General features: G+C 41.5%; 1 long non-coding RNA gene across 2 annotated transcripts in view; it reads left to right on the forward strand.

The window, feature by feature from the left end:
• Positions 1–21,007, forward strand: part of LOC141276480 (uncharacterized) — a 358,207-nt gene that overhangs the window by 14,083 nt on the left and 323,117 nt on the right. The gene's annotated exons all lie outside the window — the stretch shown is intronic.

The raw sequence follows: 21,007 nt of genomic DNA on the forward strand, positions 1-21,007 counted from the left end.
AGAGGAACCAGCGGAATCATGGAGCCAGAGGCAAACCGTGGCCTCCCCCAGATCAGGCAGGCTCCGCCTATGCCTTAGAGCAGGAGTGTCCAAGAGCCAGCCCTCTGCAGACAGACGCTAATCTGCTGTTTCCTTTCCTTCTTTCTTTCTTTTTTTCTTTTTTTTTGAATCTGAAACATGCTGTACATGTGATACATGCTCATTGTGGAAAGTGTAGAATATAGAGGGGAACAAAATAGAGTATAAAAGTCAGGATTTGTTCAGCTGTGTCAGAAATCAATCTCAGACTGGTTTAGGATATTCAAGAGAATACATAAGCTCATATAACAAGGATGTTCCAGGCATGAATCAGGTATGGCTCTGTCCAAGGCTGAAAATGCTGATGGGATACCATCTTCCTCTATTTCTTTCATTTCTCTGAAAGGCCTTCCCCAGATGGGGTAAAGGTGGACATTATTAGTCCCACATTAATCCATATCAATTGAACAACCTACTAGAAAGGAAATGTCTTCTAAGAGCTCAGGTAGAAAAGTCTCAGGGAGGGTCTTGATTGGTTGGGTGTGTATCACATGTACATTCTTGAGCCAATCCCTGTGGCTACAAATGAAGTGCTCTGATTGGTCAGGTTAGTGAGCCAATGGCCCCGGGGGGTGGAATCAAGGCAAGTCTTACTTGAAATACAAGAAACAGGTTTCCCAGAGGAAGGAGGGATTCTGTTCCAGAAGAAAGAGGAGAAGGGGATGAATTGATCAAAACGATGGGTGTCACTATAAGAAGCAAATATTCCCACCAATTTCCAATACTCCCACCACCCAGAAATAATGACTTCTGACTTCTTTATGTAGAATGTCCTAGAATTCCCTACCCTTTCCCTTATGTGTCTATACTTATAAGCATATATTAGACATATAGAACATTGGAATATCCTGTGCAGACTTTTGTAAGCTGATTTTGACTGCTTCATTCAAAAATATCAATTAGATATCTCAAAACCCAAGTGGTCGATTTCCTTGGTAGGAAAATTAAAGAATACAGATAAGCAAAAATGAAATATAACTTATGACTGGATGGAGCTGACAGTAAGACTCTTAAGAAGGCAAGTTAAAGACAGGGTTGAAATAAAGGCATTTGTTAGATCTCCTTTTATGACAGCCTATAGTCCTTCTTTGCACAGCTTTACATATTTATAATTATTATTTAATTATTTGCAATTTCTTACGTAAATTTATTTTATTATGAAATGTTTCAGGTACAGAAAACCTATAAAGTCTAATATAGTGAACAACCATTTACCCATCACTCAGCTTGAGAAACGTAGCATAACAAATACATTCTAATCCCACCGTGGACCCATCTCAATCTTGTGTCCTTCCTCTCTCCCTCCTTTCCCAGTGGTGACCTCAATCCTCCAGTTGTATTTTTATTCCATGCATGTTTTTATACTTTCATTGCATATGTATTATCTGTTATCAATATATAGTATTATGTTGCATATTTTAAAACTTTAAATAGAATCCCACTGTACATATCATTCCATGACTTGCTTTTTTTGTTAATTATTATGATTTTGCAATTTATCAAAGTTGTGTCTCACTCATTTTCTTTAGTGTTAATTTGTTACGGATAGCATTTCACCGTACAACTGTACCATGCTTTATTTATCCATTCTCCTATAAATGGACATTTAGGTTGTTTCTATTTTTCTGCTATTACAAACCTTGCTGCAGTAAACATTCCTGTACATTCCTCTGTGAAAAACCGATGGAGCTTCTCCAGGCTTAGGGTATAAACCTAGGAATGGAGTTGTTAGGGGCTATACATCTTCAACTTTACTAGATTTCACCCAATTGCTCTGCAGAGTTGTTGTACCAATTTCCACTCTTCCCAAAGGTACGTGAGAGTTCCTGTTTCTCCAATATTTGGCTTTGTCAGACTCTCCATCTTTACCAATTTGATGTATGTGAAATACAGGTCTTTCACACCCATTGTTAAGTCCTAGAGAGCTGGGATCATGTGTTGCGTTTGCCATGGTTTCCCTGGCACTTAGCCCAGCTCCTGGAACATAGTGGATACTCAGTATTTTTTGGTTCACTGAGCAACACAGTTTTCTGCATGTGAAATCCCTTTGCAGTTTTCTGGAGAAGATGCCCATTCTCCAGGGAGTCTTACTTCTGTCTCATGCTTCTCACTTGAAAATCAGAAACCTCTCAGGGACTGAATGGAGAGAACACTTTTTGGCCGCCCTATTTGGTTTCATTACAGCAGCAGTTCTCAAAACTTAGCCATGCATCAGAATCACCTGAAGGACTTAAAACTCTGATCACTGGGCTCCACCCCCAGAATTTCTCATTCAAGAGATCTAGGGTGGGTCCAAGAATTCACATTTCTAACAAGTTCCTAGGCATTACTGATGCTGCTGGTCTGGGAAGCACACTTTGAGAACCACTGTAGTTGAGAAACATTCAATCCAGACATTTTGGATATGTTCTGTGTGGAATGTACTTAAAGGGACTAAATGCAAAACTTGAAGTCATTTCCAAAGTGGACAGTGGAAGGAAAAAAATGTCACATCCAACTCCACTTGGCTGGAGTAGGGAAAGGACAAACTTGAATTCTGGGTCCCTAGAATGTTCAAGACAGATGATGGCCCATGCAGAGACTGATAGAATTCAGTAAGAATATACTGGGAAGTTTTCATCTACCCAAGAATCTTGCACAAGATTTCAAGCCAGGATCTTTTTTTCCACTGACACTCCTGAGACCATCCTGATCTTCTCTTTCCCCTCCTCCTCTTCTTCCTGTTCCTCGTCTTTCATCATCATCATCAGACATTAATTCAAGTGTAGGCTTGATGGTCAGGATACCATAATAAACATAGCTACCGTTTATTGAGGGCTCGATTGCAAGTACTTCTGCCAGCACCTGCTCATCTAATCCTCCCCCTAATCCAGGAAATGGGGTCCACTATTAGATCCATTTTGTAGGTGGAGCTTAGAGATTACACAGCCAGGAAGTGGCAGAGCTAGGCTCACACTCAGCTCTCTCCACCTCCAATGTCTTGTTTTTTCTACTCCTACACACTATATTTTTGTGTTTCTCAGTTTCCTCGTTCATTCATTCACCAAATATTTACTGAGCATCTGCTAGGCGCTAGGCACTGTGCTGACGATGTGGACACACAAGACAAACTCCCTGATATTATGGTGTTTACAGTATCCTGTTATTCTAATCTATAAAATGAGATGATGCTGTCCCTCTCTCAGAGCTGCTGTGGGGATTAAGGGAATGTATGCCTGCTACCTAGTAGGTGCTCAATAAATGTTGGCTCCTGATCTCCTTTTCCCCCAAGACCTGGTAGTTTTCTAGTCACATATGTAGGGGAGAACTGATGGAGACTATGTTCTCCTAGAATGAGGCATTGCACTGTCCTTAAAATTCATGCAGCCCATGCCCTATTGACCCACCTGAGCAGATGCTCATTTTCCTGCCTCTCTGGGCAAGACTCAAGTTCTCGCTCCCTTCTGCCTCTTCACTCTCCCATCTCCCTCCCCATTCTAGCCAGTATCTCAGATTATACCTGAGTCTCCATAGACCAAAGGTGGTGAGCAATGCTTTGGAAACTCTCTGTGCAATTCTGAGAGCTGAAAAATGGAGAAATATGGGCTCTAGGCAACTGATGTGATGGAGAATAGAGAAAGAAGATGAGAGTAACACGTAGCTTAGGAGGATGGGTTTGCACAGCAAAAGTAAGCAACAAATGTCTATGTAGGGGTATTTTCCTTCAAGCATCTGGAGCATTTGAAGAACTTGGGTAGGAGAAATCTACATTTTAGGAATCCAGGCTGCTATTTATGTAATTCCCATCTCCAACGGCTTTGACTCCACCTTTGCTGCCTCTGTGCTAGTCTTTTCTTTTTCAGGCTCAGTTTTAATGATTTCCTTTATTTATTTATTTTTTCCTAGGAAGAGGGTTTAACTCTGCAACATAATCCATGCACTTAAGCCAAATTGGAGATTTCTCATGACAGACAAGACAGTTCAGAAGGGAAATGTCACAGGAAAATTGTACATTTCTTTCCATAGACTTAGCAGAAGCAACACCCGTATTCCAGTAGCCAAACAGATGTAACTGGCATTTGGCATTTCCATCCAGATACCCCCTGTGGTACAATTTAGAAACTCTTAGCGTGGTGTCTGGAGCATATTTACATTCTATAAATAAGAGCAAAAAATTCTTACTATCAAAACTTTCTTGTGAAAGCGTCTGAAGCTCATACAACAGTGTAGGGGAAGGGAATTCTCTAGCCCTGGCTCCAGCTCCTTGCCCTGCATCTCTGAGACTTCGGGAAAGTTGTTTCCCTCTCTGAGACTCTGTTTCCTCCAAATTTGGCAGGAGAGAGAAAACTAGGGGGAAGGTTGAAGAATTTTTAAAGCCCAAAGAGGTAGTAAATAATAACACATATAATATGCTATATATACACACTATGTAATATATACTATTTTATATATTTTATATGCACTATGTAACAGACTAATATACAAGAAACTCAACTATACTATACTACATGTAGCACATTATATAGTATATTCATACTATATATACATAGTATACTTATATATAATATATAGTATATATTATACATGCTATATATTTATATATACTATAATATATATACTAAAATATATAGAATAGAATTTATTATATAACATGTAATATACTATAGTATACTAGGTATTATAAATTGTATAGTATATAATTATATAGCATAAAAACACTATGTAATACATACAACATGCTCTATTTATCACATATACTATATAGCATATGAATAGACATATATCAAATATACTATATAGTGTTTATATTCTATAGTATATAATACATACTATATATATTATATAATGTATATGATATATATATACACCATACAATACACACTGTAATATAGATGCTATATACTGTAGAGTGTAATATATTATGCTAGTGTAACAGATAACATGCTGCTATTATATATCTATATAATATAGATACTATGCTAATATGCCAGTATTATATACTATGTAATATATGTATATAACCATCTTTCTCTATATTATACAATATGTAGTATGTTATATATTATATCCACTATATATAAATACTATATATTATGCAATATGCCATATATCAGTATATAATAATATAGTAGAGATGAAAGTTTCTGTAAACGGAAAAGTCATGATTATTAGGAGATGCCATTATTCACACAGAGATGTAAATGACTGATAAGGTTTAAAATGTGACCCAGACTCATAATATTTTACCTTTTACCATTCTCCTTCGAAATATTTCTCTGTGTCTTTACTGCTCAGTGAATGGCACCATCCTTCCCCAGGGCGCTTGACAAAGAGCCAGGAGTCACTGCTGTTCCTCTTTCCCTTCCTCCCACTCCTACACCCTCGCCGTCCCATCCTTTGGTTCTGTTGGTTCTGCCTCCAAAGCACAGCCCAGGTACATCCAGTTCTCTGCCTCTCCCATCACCGCCCTAGTCCAGGCCCCCACCACTGCCTGCCTGGATGGCTACGGTATCTTCCTAGCTGTTCTCCCTGCTCCCTCCCTCGCCTCTTCATAACCCACCCTTCACACAGTAGCCTGAGTGATCCTTCAGGGAGTAAATCAGTTCACATTACTCCTCAGCTGAAAACCTTCACTGACTTTTCTATCATATTCAGGATAAAATCCAAACTCTTTGCTTTGGCCTAGGAGACCCTGTAGGAGCTGACTCCTGACATTTGACTTGGTCTGGTGTTACTCCCTTGACCTGCTTTGCTCACTCTACTCCTGCACACTGAGGACCATTCAACTGTCAGATATACTGTGCTTGATCCCACCTCAGGGCCTTTGCACTTGCTGTTCCCATTACCCGGAATGCCCTCCCCCCACGTACCTACATGGCCCTCTCCCTCCCTTCATTCAGGACTCTGCTCACATGTTACTTTATCAGGGAGGACTTTCCTGACCACCCTATAGCATATTACATCTGCCCTCCTACCATGTGCTATCTGACTATATATCTCATACTATATATAAAATCTGTGTATCTACATATATTATCTACTGTATATAACCTACATCCTACCTTCTCCAAATGAGAGAAAGGACCCAGAGCTTCTAGAACAGTGTGTGGTTAATAGCTGTGATTAATAATGGTCATAATTATTACTATTAATTTCTTTTAAATTTATTTATTAATTTTTGGCTGCATTGGGTCTTCATTGCTGTGCATGGGCTTTCTCTAGTTGCGGCGAGTGGGGGCTTCTCTTGTTGCAGAGCACAGGCTCTAGGTGCACGAGCTTCAGTAGTTGTGGCATGTGGGCTCAGTAGTTGTGGCTCGCAGGCTCTGGAGTGCAGGCTCAGTAATTGTGGCACACAGGCTTAGTTGCTCCACGGCATGTGGGATCTTCCTGGACCAGGGCTCGAATCCATGTTCCCTGCATTGGCAGGTGGATTCTTAACCACTGTGCCACCAGGGAAGTCCCTAATTTTCTTATTATAACACTGCTGTGTGAGCTTTTTTTTTATGGCTGACTAGTATTCCACTGTATACATATATCACCTCTCCTTTTTCTTTTTTCTTTTTCTCTTTGGCTGTGTTGCAAGGCTTGCTTGTGGGATCTTAGTTCCCCGACCAGGTATTAGACCCAGGCCCTTGGCAGAGGGCAGAGTCCTAACCACTGGACTGCCAGGGAATTCCCACTGTGTGAGCTTTTAAAGGTTTTAGACAGTGAGAAATTATATAGCTACAGTTTAAGGAGGATTACTATGTACCACACATGTGCTGAGGTTCATTTATTTATTTTTAACTCCATCTCATTTAACCCTTTACTATCACAGAAATACCTTGAAATTTGTATTATTTCAGGAGGGGATGTGAGCTCAGAATCAATTTTATTAATATTGGTAATAACAGTAGTAAGAGTTATTAAATGATTGAATGAAAGTACATGTGGCCTGTTCTGAAGCTGTTTTGCATTGTATCAGAAGACAAAGCATTCAGCTCCAAGAGCGCATTGAATGGTGAAAAATCAGGCAGTTTGGAAGGGGAGACATCTAGTTACTCCCAGAAGAGTCCTTATCCAGGGTTGACCTTGGAGGCACCAAGATTTATTTATTAGGGAAGGCAGCCTTTCCTCACCTCCACTGCCTGCAGATCCACGGCCAAAGAATTTGAGAAATGGCTCCCCTAATCCTTCAGTGCAATCTGTTTGCACTGGACGACAAGCATCCCTGGCATACAGGGTCTGTACCTTTCACCGAGTCAGTGATAAACCTTGAGCCAAATCGGAGTTACCAGCCTTGTTTCTGTCATCTGGGACCTTCCGACTCCGTGTGGTACACTCACACCCACATGCCCTTTAATTTATGACTTTTACTGAGTCTTTTGTGAAGTCATAAATTGACCAACTCTCCAGCTGGTTCGAGCCCTCATCAGGAAACTGTCATGGAAGTGAATCACCTTCTCAGCTGCTGCACTCTCCCCCAAGGTTCATTGTAAAGGCTGGGATGTTTCCTGCAACTTGCTTATAGAATCTGTCAGCTCTAGGCAGCCCAGACCCGCTAAGTCAAGATTTTTTTTTCATTAAAAAAATGTAAAAGAAAAAGTGGAGAGGAAATGCTTGTATTTGGTCAGAGGCTCTTTCATCTTAGTACAGCATTCTGGAAAAGCCTTAGTTTCTGCGGTGAAGTAGATGAAGTTGACATATTTTAATTTCTGGCCCAGAAATATTCTGAGTAATTCCTGAACCAGGGATTTGGGGATAAGGCAGAGACTGACATATTCCCAAGGGTATCTGGGAACCAGCAACTTAAATACAAATGGGGATTGGACCCTGGTCTTGGGATGGACTTCGGTGGAAGTGATTTCTCTAAAAGCCTGGGGTGCTGGAGAATTCAGAAAAGCTCCTCAGACACCTGTCAGGCCCTGTGCTGGGGGCACAACATGCATTATCTCATCGATCCCTCAACAGTCCTCTCTTTCATCCCCATTTTACAGATGGTGAAGTTGAGGCTCACGGAGCCTATAATTCAGTCCAGTGGATAGTAAGGAAGGCCAGGATTTGAATCCAGATCCTCTTTAATTTTATAATAATTCACTCATTTGAATGTATATTTCAATGATTTTTAGTAAATTTAAAAAGTTGTGCAACCATCACTATAATCCATCACCCACACCACCACCACCAAATCCCTTGTGCTCTTTTGAATTCAATCTCCATTCCCATCTTTAGCTCCAGGCAACCCACTAACCTACTGTATGTCTGTAAATTTACTTTTTTCTGGACATCTCATGTAAATGAAATCATACAATATATGGTCTTTTCATCTGGCTTCTTTTACTTAGCCAACAACATCCATGTTGTGTGTGTTGGTAGTTCATTCATTTTTATTACGGAAGAGTATTCCGTTGTATGTGTGTACTGCATTTTGTTTTTCCATTTACCAATTGATAGGCATTTGGATTTTTTCCATTTCCTGGATGTTATGAATAATTCTGCTATGAACATTCATGTGTCTTTGTGTGGAGGTATGTTTTTATTTCTTTTGGGTAGATTCCTAGGAACGGAATTGCTGGGTTTAATGGTAAGTTTATGTCTATCTTTATAAAAAACTACCAAACCGTTTTTACAGTGGCTCTTTCATTTTGCATTGAGCTCAGGTCCTTGTGAGTGTAAAGCGCATGTTCTTGCCCACTGGATTATGTATTATGTCTCACATTGCTCCATGCCATTACTAGTTTCAACAATCGTTGCTTGATGTCTGTCTGTGCTGGTCCTGGTCCTAGATGGTAGGAATAGAGAGATGAAAGAGATAGAGTTTGTTTTCTGCTTTCTGTGTTCAGTTGGATAATTCATCACAATTCTTCTGCCACATGACCTTGCAGTGTAGTAGATGAGTAGAGTGAATTCCCCACCCAGAACGTTGGGTGTTGGGAAAGGCCGTCTCTGTGTACAGTCTTTTGACCCCTGCTTGGCCATATAAGAATAGGCTTGAGCCTGGAATATTTCCTTACCGGGAGACAAAGAGCTCTCACAGCCTGTGCTGAGCTTATGGCCTTGGGAAGGACCATCTTCCTCTATTCCAGGCTTGATGTGTACTCCTGTGTTCTGCTAAGCGCATGCATCAGTGGCCCTCACGCATGCCCCAGCTTCCTGTATGTCAGACCCTGGGAGGAAGGATTGGGGTCCTCGTGCTGCAGCATGACGTGGGGTATGTGTTGCATCAGATGTGGATCCTCTGGCCATGGGGGACTGGCGCATTGCACAGGGCTGCCTCTTGTGCACACTCCGTCTCCTCTCTTGCTGCAAGTAAAAAACGCTGGACCATTTGAGCCTGGTGTGGTTGTGGTCTGTTTTCAGTGGCATCGAATCATGCATGGTCTCTTTCTTGGGTGACCCTTGTCCACCTTTTAACTTTGGCTGCCCTCATGTTATACAGTTTATCCTGCCGCACAGCCTGACACCCAGAGAATAGTGAAACATGCTGTGGCCAATGGGACATTAACAGGTATGATGCAAACTGATGCCTCAAATGTGCTTGTGTGCTTTGGCTCACCTCTTTGCACTATTATGATCCATTATAGAAAAGCATATCCTGGTTAGCTGCTGCTCCTTCAGCCTGAGGCTTAGAACAAGCATGGAGTGGAGTGGATCTGAATCCAACTCACAGCTTAAAGCTATGTGCAGTTTCCCTGTCTCTCCTGTTACTGAAGAGAAAGAAAAAAGATGGTGGGTCATGTTGTTTCCACTGCTGGCCAGTGGGTGGCACTGTCAACCTGGGACAGCTTGGTTGCTGGTGTAAACACCTGCCCTTCTATAATCAGCTCTGCAATTCTGGGGCCAGGAATTTGCAAACTGCATTTCCTACGCTCCTCTGCCATATGGCTTCCTCTTAGGGTGCATTGGATGGAGATCAGAAGGTGGGAAAGCAGGGAGATTTCTGTAGCTGTAGCAGCAACAGGAGTGGAGTGATTCCAGACTCCAGTACCCCGGGTGGAGGCGGCACCTTTTGCGCGGTGCTAGCCCTGGTGGAGGTGGCCCCTCTTCGGTAACTACGGAAGTGACTGCAGTGGCGTCTCTGGTAGTACAGCATTAGGTGCAGGCTCACAGATCCAACCTAGGGGCGGCTTCTGATATCTGTCATCACCCCTTCTTTTTGCTTATCAGACCCTCTTTTCCAATTGATCTTACACTTATATCCAAAGCCTTATAATCAGTTTGTTTGTTTGAAATACCTAGAATGGTATCTGCTTTGCTGACACTATTGCTTTCTGAAGCATGAGCATAGGAAACCATTGATCTTGGGGTGGGTGGGAGGCAGGGAATGATGAGAAATTGTCTACTTCTGTGTACGAGGAAAGCATTGGCTAACCCTGATCCTAAAGGCCCAGGAGGGTTTCCAAATCATATTATTAGTTCTTTTTTTGGTATCATGCTGCGTTGAATATAGCTAGTCAATGATTGGATGCCAGGTAATTGATGCTAAGACTTTTCTTGGGCCTTCTGATTTCTCGTTTACCCTGAAGATAACCTGAAACGAACCAGTGATATACCGAGTTAGTTAAACTGAGCATTATTCCAGGGATTCTGCTTCTTTCTCTCCCACCCTGGCCTCTAGGCAAGCCAAGTGCTAAGCTACGCCACCCACAGAATGGCGGCCTTCCTCCCCAGTGCCCTGGCCTTCCAGGCTTGCCCCAGCTTACCTGTTTTTCAGAATCCACGAGGTCCCTTTTATTGAAGCCCATCAGGATCCAGAGCTTTATAGACGACGTCAGGCGGAGTGAGGAAAAGGCACTCTGGCACAGCTGTGAAAACGTCTCCTGAGGTCTGCATCAGCCCCCAGGTCTTTGTTGATTACTTTAAGCAAAGCTCTTCAGTTTCTCTGCGGGGCACTTCTCTCCAAGTGACTACAATCAGGTTAGGCAGGTGGTCAGGGAAACAAGGCTGAACAATGGCTTTTCTGTTCAAGTTAGTTCAGATCAGCAAGAAGCCCTAAATCTGATTTTTTCAGCTTCACTTGGAGAGAAGGAAAAGTTTGATCACCCTGCTGAGGAGAAAAATAAGCCATTATTGCTCAAAGAAGGTACCTGTCCTAGATTTGAGGGGCACACGTTGTCCTGGATGGTTTCTGGGTCTCAGTGGGATGGCCTGTTGACCTCACCCCTGTGTACCTAGGAAGGATATGAATGAGAAGGTGGGTCCTTCATGGAGCCAGACTCCCAGGATCTGATTCCTGCAGCTTCTAGCGTCGCGTCCGCTTATCCACTTCCTCCAGCTCCCCATTAGAGAAATCTTATTTCTTTACACACCTGTCACACTGATTTCATTTCAGTCACACAACCCGCCTGGTCCTTATCACACAGGTTTGAAGAAGCTGTAGAAGGACCCCTTTCCTAGAACCAGGCAGTCAGTGTGCAAGCCCAGTTAGACTCACTGTAGTCATGTGCCTTTGGGCAAGTCACTGCACCTCTGAGAACCTCAGTCTCTTCACCTGTAAAATGGGGGTGACATTAGAGCCTGTGCTACGCACCTGGCAGGGTTGTGGAGACCATCAAAGAGAATGATATAATGTAAGTGTTGGGCAAACAGTAATTCTCAGCTGTCTGAGTTTGTGCCTGTTCTCTCACACATCAGAAACTGTGGCGGCACACAGAACAGGTTATATTTTATCGACCACTATTCAATTTTACCTACTAATCAACTGGTCGACCCTTGGATGACACCTGGACTGCTTAATGTGCTGACCAATGTCTTTTGTACATTTATACGAGAAAGGTCTTCATTCTACGTTCTAAGCTATGGCTTCTCAAACTTTTATGTGCACATGAATCCCTGAGGATATTGATAATATGCAGATTCTGATTCAGTAGGTCTGAGGTGGGGCTGGGGATTCTTCATTTTCCACAAACCCCCAGGTCATATCCATGCTGCTGGTGTGACGATCACACTTTGAGTAGCGAGAATCTGGAAAATATGGTATCTTTTCTTGGCATGCTCTTGGTGTTATGCTCCACTTGTATTTACTTGTTTCAAGTTTAACTCCACCTTCTAAAATTTTGTGTGGCTCATTCAGCTCAACAGAAATCAGACAAATCACTGTATCAGTAAGTAGCCTAACTGTAAGAAAAAAACAACTGAAGTTTGCACAAGGCCCAGAACCTGGCAGTGCACTGTGAAGGGCTCGTAGCACATCACTGGTGTCAACGTGGTACAGCAGGAGTGGAAGCCGTCACACTGCTCAGGCCAGAGGTGGCCATTTTCCCTTTATGAGCAAAACCGCTAGAGCTTGCTCATTTTTGCCTTCCCAGGTGGCACTGACCCCCCGTAAACGTTTGATGAGCTGTGTCTTCAGTGAGTAGGAAATTAAGCAACTCACTCCCCCTGTTGGCTGTTTATTACTCCAAATTTCGGAAAAACAGATTATATCTTCTACAGAAGCTCTCCTCCATTACACTGTTTTATTTCTTTCCACATACAGCTGAACTTGTCACCCAACACTGAATCTCCACCCATCTTGTCCTGTAAGTTCAGATTTATAAGGACAGAGCAGGGAGAGGAGCCTCAGGCTCGGGTGGTTGGTAGCTCCTGAAATAACCATGATGATAACTTTTAGTCTCAAGGTTCATATTGAAATCCAAATCTATTGTTCATTTAGAGGGAATAAGTGGTCCTCATCAGACTGGCACCCGTGCTTCTCTGTTTCTCCCCATCCACCCCAGAGCAATGGTGCTTCATGATGACTAGCTCCTTTTGACATGAACAAGTTCAGTGTCAAAGTGTTGGGTGACTCAAAAACTCATGCATCAAAAGATAGAAAACATTTTGTGTTTTTATATTATGAAGCACTGGGGAGTATAAGAATCGTCCTTCCTTTGATCCTCTCCTCAGTTTCCTTCCTCCCTCCCTCCCTCCCTCCCTCCTTCCCTTCCTCTCTTCCTCCCTCCCTCCCTTCCTTCCTTCCTTCCTTCTTTTCACCCATATTTACCATTTTGTGTAACACCCATATGGTGGAGATTAGAAAATATCTTATTTTCTAATTAGAGGAGGGGGAAAAGGATTGAAAAAAAGGAAAATGGAAGGTAAATAAATTTTATAATTTTTGAAGTTGTAAGTGTCAAGATTTCAGGCTTTTATTTTACTCCCCACAAAGCAAGCTGGCAAATAAATAAACCCTGCAGGGACTGACACAAAATGAGCAAAGTTTTAGAAGCTTTTCGTCAGGAAAAAAAAAAAAGTGCTGATTTACAAGCAGGGTTATCTGTTGTGTGGATTTGGAAGGAGATGAAAATGTATCACTAGCCATCTAGACATTTGTCAAAACAACTGAATTCTATGAAGTGGAACAGGTGAACGAAAGAACCAATACCAGGGAAAGAGGTTCAAAATGGGCTCTACTGTGTCAGAATTTTTCTACAAGACAGAGAAGCTTTCAGCTGTGTGGGATAAAGTCTCTCACTAAGTGAGAAACCAACAGACCTTGGGAAGAAGGGGCGTTCAATTTCACCTTGTAGGGCATGTGACTTTGTCAACTCGGGATGTGTGGTCAAACGCTCTTATGTTCAAACATGTCTCAGTATTCCTCAGCATCCTTCCTGGGTCCAGGGGCGCCTGTCTGATTCAGGTATTGAGTGCCTACTTCTTGGATATGAGGAGGGGTTCAGGATACCTTGATTTACAGTCCCACTTGACTGTTCACAGAGGGGAGAGGTAATTCCCCAAAGGGAAAAAGGGTGCTGTTATCAGAAGAATGAGGAGTGGATGCTGGTCACCTGAAAAAAATACCTCCTGTTCTTGGAGGATGATACTTGATTCCAACATTGAATTCACCTTCTGTTGATGTCACAGCTGTCTGATGAATTTTGGTCTGACATTCCATGCCATGTTTGTTAAAAGTGCATTTGCTCTACTGAAGCATGACATCCCAGGAGCAATGAGCACTCTTTTCTTTTCTTTTTTTTAATATTTATTTATTGGCTGCACTGGGTCTTAGTTGTGGCACATGGGATCTTTGTTTCGGCATGCAGGATCTAGTTCCCTGACCAGGGATCAAACCTGGGTCCCCTGCATTGGGAGCGCAGAGTCTTAACCACTGGACCACCAGGGAAGTCCTGCAATGAGCACTCTTAATACTCAGATCTTGGTTTCTAAATAGTATTGTCTATTAAAAGTTACCAGGGCTCCTTGGAGAAAAGGGTGATCCCAGGGCTGGGATAGGAAAAGTACAAGGTATACCTGAAACATCCTTTTTTTTTTTTTTTTAATTGCAAAATATGAAGTGCTAAAAAAAAATGGAGGCATATCACAATGAAACAGAAGTTAGCTTGAAGGGGCTCTCACTGGCTAAATCTGGGATAATCTGAACATCTGAATTTAAAATGATAGTAGTGGATTTTAACAATAGACAGAATTAAAGGAGAATCCATGAGTCCAAACTGACGTTAAAATAGAAAAAAAGACAAGAGAGGGAGAAGAGAAAGTGCTGAAGAATGTCAACTAATAAACGTAGAAGGAATGTTAGACTTAGAAACTCACATTTTTGTAACCATCAGTGAAATATCCAGTTCATGAAAGAATCAACAGCCTAGGCAGAAACCATTAGATGAAATATTGCTGGGAAAAGTGTGGCATGAGCCTCAAAATATCTACCTACAGATCATTTATTAATTTACGATAAAGGTACCTTTAGAATGGAGAAATGTGCAGGCACCGCCTTAGCTGAGTAATCGAACTTATCATCATTCGCCTCCTGAGGTAAGATCACTGAGCGTGTCAGAGCAATACTTATGCAATATTCTTGCCAAAAATATAACCAGGAGGAGAAAATGCGATACATCCAAATTGAGAGGCATTGTGCAGAACAACTGGCCTGGACTTTTAAAAAATTGAGGACACAGTAGGGGGAAGGGGAAGTGGGGACGAAGTGAGAGAGTAGCATTGACACTACCAAATGACTAGTGGGAAGCTGCTGCATAGCACAGGGAGATCAGCTCGATGTTTTGTGATGACCTAGAGGAGTGGGATAGGGAGGGTGGGAGGGAGGCTCAAGAGGGAGGGGATATGGGGATATATGTATACATATAGCTGATTCACTTTGTTGTACAGCAGAAACTAACACAACGTTGTAAAGCAATTATACTCCAATAAAGATATTAAAAAAATCAATGCCATAAGAACAAACAAACATGTTTGAGAACTGTTCTAGATGAAAGAAGAATAAAAGGAAAGGACAATTAAATGTGATATATGATCTTTGATAGGGTCCTGGACCAAAAAGAAAATAATCCAGCTTCAAAGAACATTATAGAGACAATGGGAAAATTTGGATATGGACTGACTGTTAGTTAATTGTATTTTACTGATAGTAATTCTCCAGAGTGTGATAGTTGTACTATAATTTTATAACATAGTGCTCTTTTTTCTTAATTAAAAAAATATATATTTATTTATTTGGCTGTGCCGGGTCTTAGTTGCGGCATGTGGGATCTAGTACCCTGACCAGGGATCATTTTCTTTATCCATTCATCCGTTTATGGACACTTGGGCTGTTTCCACCACGTGGTATGTAGTCTTTGCGTGTCCTTAGTTTTCTCTGACCTGTGACAATTTCTCATTCTTTCCTTGGTTTTTATGAACTCGTTAGTTTTGAGGAGGACTGGTCAGGAGTTTTGTCAAATGTCCCTCAATTTGGGTTTGTCTGAAGCTTTTTTTCTCACAATGCAGACTGGGGAATTTTGGGGGAGGAATAGGCCAGAGGTACATGCTACCAACCTGACATCTATAGTGATGCTGAACTTGATCATGAAGTTAAGGTCGTGTCTGCCAGGCCTCTCTACTGTAAGGTTATTATTTTCCTTTCCACACTCAAGCTGTTTTCTATATTTGTTAGAAGCCAGCTACTAAGTCCTGCCCACACCCAAAGGGAGTGGAATTGGTGGTAACGGGGATGTATAGATATTATCTGGAGTTTTTCTATACAGAAGAGTTGTTCCTTTCCCCAATGTATTTATCTATTCAACCATTTACTTAAATAAGTATGAACTCGTATATATTTATTTTATACTTTGGGTTAGAATCCAATGCTGGGCTATATACTTTGGGTTAGAATCAAATGCTGGGCTATTTATCCAATGCTGGGCTATTTATTTTTATTTTCCTGTGTGCCCCCTCCTTTTTTTTTTTTGAGCATTTCCTTGTTTTTTGTCTCTATGAGATGCTCCAAGTTCGTTTTGTGTTTTCCAGCCTGATTCTATCAGCCATTTCTCCTGGGAGCCCTGGTTCCTTTCATAGGAGAATGGTATTGAGAAACCAAGCCTGGCAAGTGGGTGACAAACTCTATTTTTATTGCTCTTTAAACTTTACCCTATTCCCCATTAGGCATAAGCCTCACTTTGGGCTTGCTGTCTTTCTTACCATTTTATCTCCTATAACTAAAATATTAGTTATTTGTTGAATGAAGTTTATTGGAACACATTTTAGCTTTTTCCTTTTTTCTTTCAACATTGCCACTAAATTTACTTTCATGTAATGCTGTCATATAGCTAGATCAAGCAAGTGTGCACTGTCTTGGCTTCCTGTCATTATGAACTGACCGAGATCTCATATAATGAAGTCAGGTATAATGCATTCGTCACGTATGTACTGCCATGCATGCATTTCACCAGCAGTCATCCGTAATCAATGTGTATTCGCAATTCACTGTTACTTGTTTGTATTCCTGGCCAGGGGCTTGAAAAGGAAAGATGCGTTGTTCCTCGTTCTCCTCCAGTTTGTTTCCTTCCACCCATTTCCAAATATCAAAATTGGATCAGTGCCTCAAGGCCTGACTCCAGTGTCATTTCCTTCACGTTGCCTTTCTATCTTCCTGTCTCATCTCTGAATCCTGTGAGTTCAGTGTTTGTACCTACACAGTGGTATTTACATTTTATTAATTGTACTTATTTGTATATGTCATAATGCTCCTATAAGACTGTAAGTTAATCACAGGCAGGATCTATATCAGATTCAACTTCTTGCCTCCAAATAATAACGAGGAATCAACTGTTCAAAAGTAATGGGAAATTTTAAAAATTAATGTAACTTTTAATCTGATCAGCTATCATTAGTATGTAATGATAGCTAATGATAGCTAATAATGATAGCTAAATGATAGCTAATAATGATAGCTAAATTCCAGGAGGAAAAAAAAAGCAAATAAACCAGCCGATCAAAAGGAATGGGAAACTATAAAAATTAAATTCTAGTGTTAGAATTACAGGTGATTTCTATGTAGAAGAGAGCTAAGGAATCTGAGACTACAGTGAAGTTCCCTTCTCATTCTTAACCTCTCAGATTTTGTCAAACAACAAAAACAGCAATACATAGTAACATCTGGCACTGAAGAGGGTATGGTGAAAAAGTTAAATATGTGCATGTGTATATATATCTATTGGAGAGGAATCTGACCTAGAATTACAAAAGATATACATACAAGAAAATTTATTAGTGTTGTTTGTAACAATAGAAATGTATATATGGTGAAAAAATATAGTAAAGTAAAACAAAAATATAAAAACAAAAAAAATAGTAAAGTAAAACAAATTGGAAACACCTGAATGTCCATCACTAGCAAATGATCAGGTACAATTTGGTACATCTAAACTATGGGATGTTGTGTAGCTATTAAAAGCAAATGAGATCTCTAGCTGTTTTCCGGGAGTGAGGTCCATGGTGTGCTGTAAAGTGAGGAAAGGAAGGGATGGAGTGATGAGTAGAGAGCTCTTGCAAAAACACCAACCCCCTGGAAGTCAGTGCTAACAAGGAGAAAGGCGTGGGAAGAGACCAGCCAGATGGGTGGGGGCAGAGGTTATAACTCTCCCATAGGGTGACCAGGTAGCCTCTCACTCAGAAAAGGACGTGCTCACTTTCTTAGTCCATTCAGGCTGCTGTAAGAGAATACTATGCACTGGGTGGTTTATAAACAGCAGAAATTTATTGCTTGCAGTTCTGGAGGCTGGGAAGCCCATGATCAAGGCACCAGCGGATTCAGTGTCTGGTAATAACTTTCTGGTTCACAGGTGGTTGTCCTCTCGCTGTGTCCTCATATGGTGGAAGAGAAAGGGAAGCTCTCTGGGGTCTCTTTTATAAGGGCACTAATCCCATTCATGAGGGCTCCACCTTCATGACTTAATCACCTCCTAAAGGCCCCACTTAAAATACCATGACCTCGAGGGTTATGATTTCAATATATGAATTTGTGGGGGACATAATCATTCAGTCCATTGCACCTTGGCAGTGGCCATGATCTGTTAGTCTTATTGACTCCCATATGAAGATAACATTTGTGTCTAGTGCTTCAGAGGTCTTGGGTGTTGTTTGGGGATTTTGCTGTAGGTTGCTCATGTCATCATGGCATCTGGAATTCAGATGAGAGAGAAGCAATTCATGTTGATTAATTTTTTTGTTTGTGGTGTTTGAAAACTCTGAGCTTTATCTTTTAGAGGGGTGTGATTAAAAGGGCTGAGTATCAGCCTTCCCCTTTTTACTTAATTAGAAAGGGTTTATAGAGCAGTTAAAATGTCGTTTTATCCATACAAATGGGTGCCCATTCAAATGGATGACACACATCTGAAAGGATGCTCAGACTCACCAGTGTCAGAGAATTGTAACTTAAGGTAACAATGAGATATAGCTCTTAGGCTGGGAAAGAAATGGAAAAGACTAATTACATCTCCTACTGGTGGGGTAGCAGCGAAAGGATTATTCTTTTATATCGATGAAGAAAAGAATTCATTCAGCTGTTTTGGCCACATTTATTCAAATTAAAACATGCAGATTACTTGAAATTATTAAATAATAAAGGCAATAAAATACATGCAAATTTTAAAGAATAATGATAAAATGAGCATTCATGAGCCCACTTCCAGCCTGAGAATTGGATCATCACCAATGCTGTTAAATCCCCTGGCAAGCTCCTCTCCAGATAACCACAATCCTATTTTCTTGCTTTGTTCTATTAAAAATAGTTAAAAAGAAATACATATACTCTTTGATCCTGCAGTCTCTCCCCTGGGACTCCATCTCATAGAAATAAATAGCCATAGCACATAAGGACATTTGAGGAGTGGGTTTACTGCAGCATTGTCGTTATTTGGAAAAAAGGGGACACAACTGCATGCTTGTTAATGACTGAATAAATTACAGGACATCCACACCATGGAATTTTGTGCAGCCATTAAAAGCGATGAATTAGAGTAATACCAGATGCCTTGGAGGGCTTTCCATGGCATGTTGTAGAATGAGAAAACAGGAACAAGGAGTGTGAGGAAAATGACAAATGCCCATGTATTGCATAGAGTGTGTAAAAACGTATAATTGCGTGTGACTACATGAATATGGAGACAAATTTAGAAGACTATACTCTAGGTTGTCAGAAGGGATTACTAGAGCGGGGGAAGAGGGTGAGATGGGAAGGGAGGGAGGATTGGACAGGCGAGCAAAAAGGGAAGGAGAAAAGCTTACGTGGGTCTCGGTTGCTTCATCAGAGAAGCAGGGATAGAAATTCCCGTCTTTTTTTGTCCTAGGGCCTTATGTGAAGATTTCACAAATGATGCAAAAGCTTTTTTGAAAATGTTCAAGGCTCTGCCCAAATGTGTGATCGTAGGATTTATTATCCTACGAGCAGTTGGTAATTATAATAGTGATGTGGTATTGAGACAATAATTTTATTGTTCTAGGCCTAACATGGTTTTATGTATTAGACAGGGATAATGAGAACTAACCCAAATGATGGCTGGTGTCCTTCCAGGTGAACTAGTAAAATCACACTGCCTGGATGCCCATCGGTCTGTATATTCCTGTCCTCAACCACGGCAAGGTTCAAAGTATGACCCATTTGGCCCGATTGCTGAATCATTCCCCGCTTTGGGTGTTTCACCCAGACCACCTTCAAAACAATTTTGCTGAGTTCGCCAAAACTGGAGTTGTTTACTTTCTCAGGGCCACACCACCTTGGGTTCTTTGGATCACGATGAAATGAAGGTCGCCAGGCCATGTGGGATATACACAGTGGATTCATTTGTTAGGGCTGCTGTAACAAACTACCACAAACTGGTGGCCTAGAACAACAGACATTTTTTCTCTCCCAGTTCTGGAGGCCGGAAGCCCAAAGTTGAGGTGCCAACAGGGCCACGTTCCCTCTGAAGGTTTTAGGGGAGGATCCTCCCTCTTAGCTTCTCTTGGTGGCTGGCAGTCCCTGGAGTTCCTTGCCTCGTTCCCATCACTTGGATTTCTGGCTCCGTCTTCACGTGGGCTTTTCCCCTGCATCTCTGCGTCCAAATTTCTCTCGTAAAAGGATGCCAGCCCTCCTCCGGTATGATCTCATCTTAACTAATTACATCTGCAAAGATGCTAATTCCAAATAGGGTCACATGCTGAGGTTCTGGGTAGACATGAATTTGGGGGGACACTATTCAACCCAGGACAGACACAAGAGAGGGTGTCACACCCTATTCCCTGCTTTCTGTCTTCTGCCTGAAGGTGGGCTTCTCATGGAGCCCCAGAATTGACATTACCCAATCTGAGATGAATTTCAGTGGGTTTTACTAGAGATCTGTAGCTGAGCCCCTTCAAGCATGACCAAGCCACCATGGTGAGGAGGGGCGTGGGGTGTGGTGGAATGCTTGGGGCACTTTTACTGTTGCCTTTGGGTGGGAATAATGGACCTCTGGCAACACCCAGTCACCATCTTTCTTGACCTTCTTTGGTACTCTGATGACCAGGTTTTTCCTTAATTTTTATAGAAACGTGAAAAACAAACATGAATTCTAAAACTAAGAGACACTTAGGGGACAAAGAACCTTTCGGCACAGCATAGTCATTAAACAAATTCAAATTTTCAGCCAAGGACCTCCAGGCAGTGTCCAATCCCTGCTACAGAGCAGCTGCTAGTTCAATGGAAGGAGCTTGAATACCACGGTGGTCCTGCCTGGAGCCA

This window comes from Tursiops truncatus, chromosome 15 (genome assembly GCF_011762595.2).
Source record: "Tursiops truncatus isolate mTurTru1 chromosome 15, mTurTru1.mat.Y, whole genome shotgun sequence".
NCBI lineage: Eukaryota > Metazoa > Chordata > Mammalia > Artiodactyla > Delphinidae > Tursiops > Tursiops truncatus.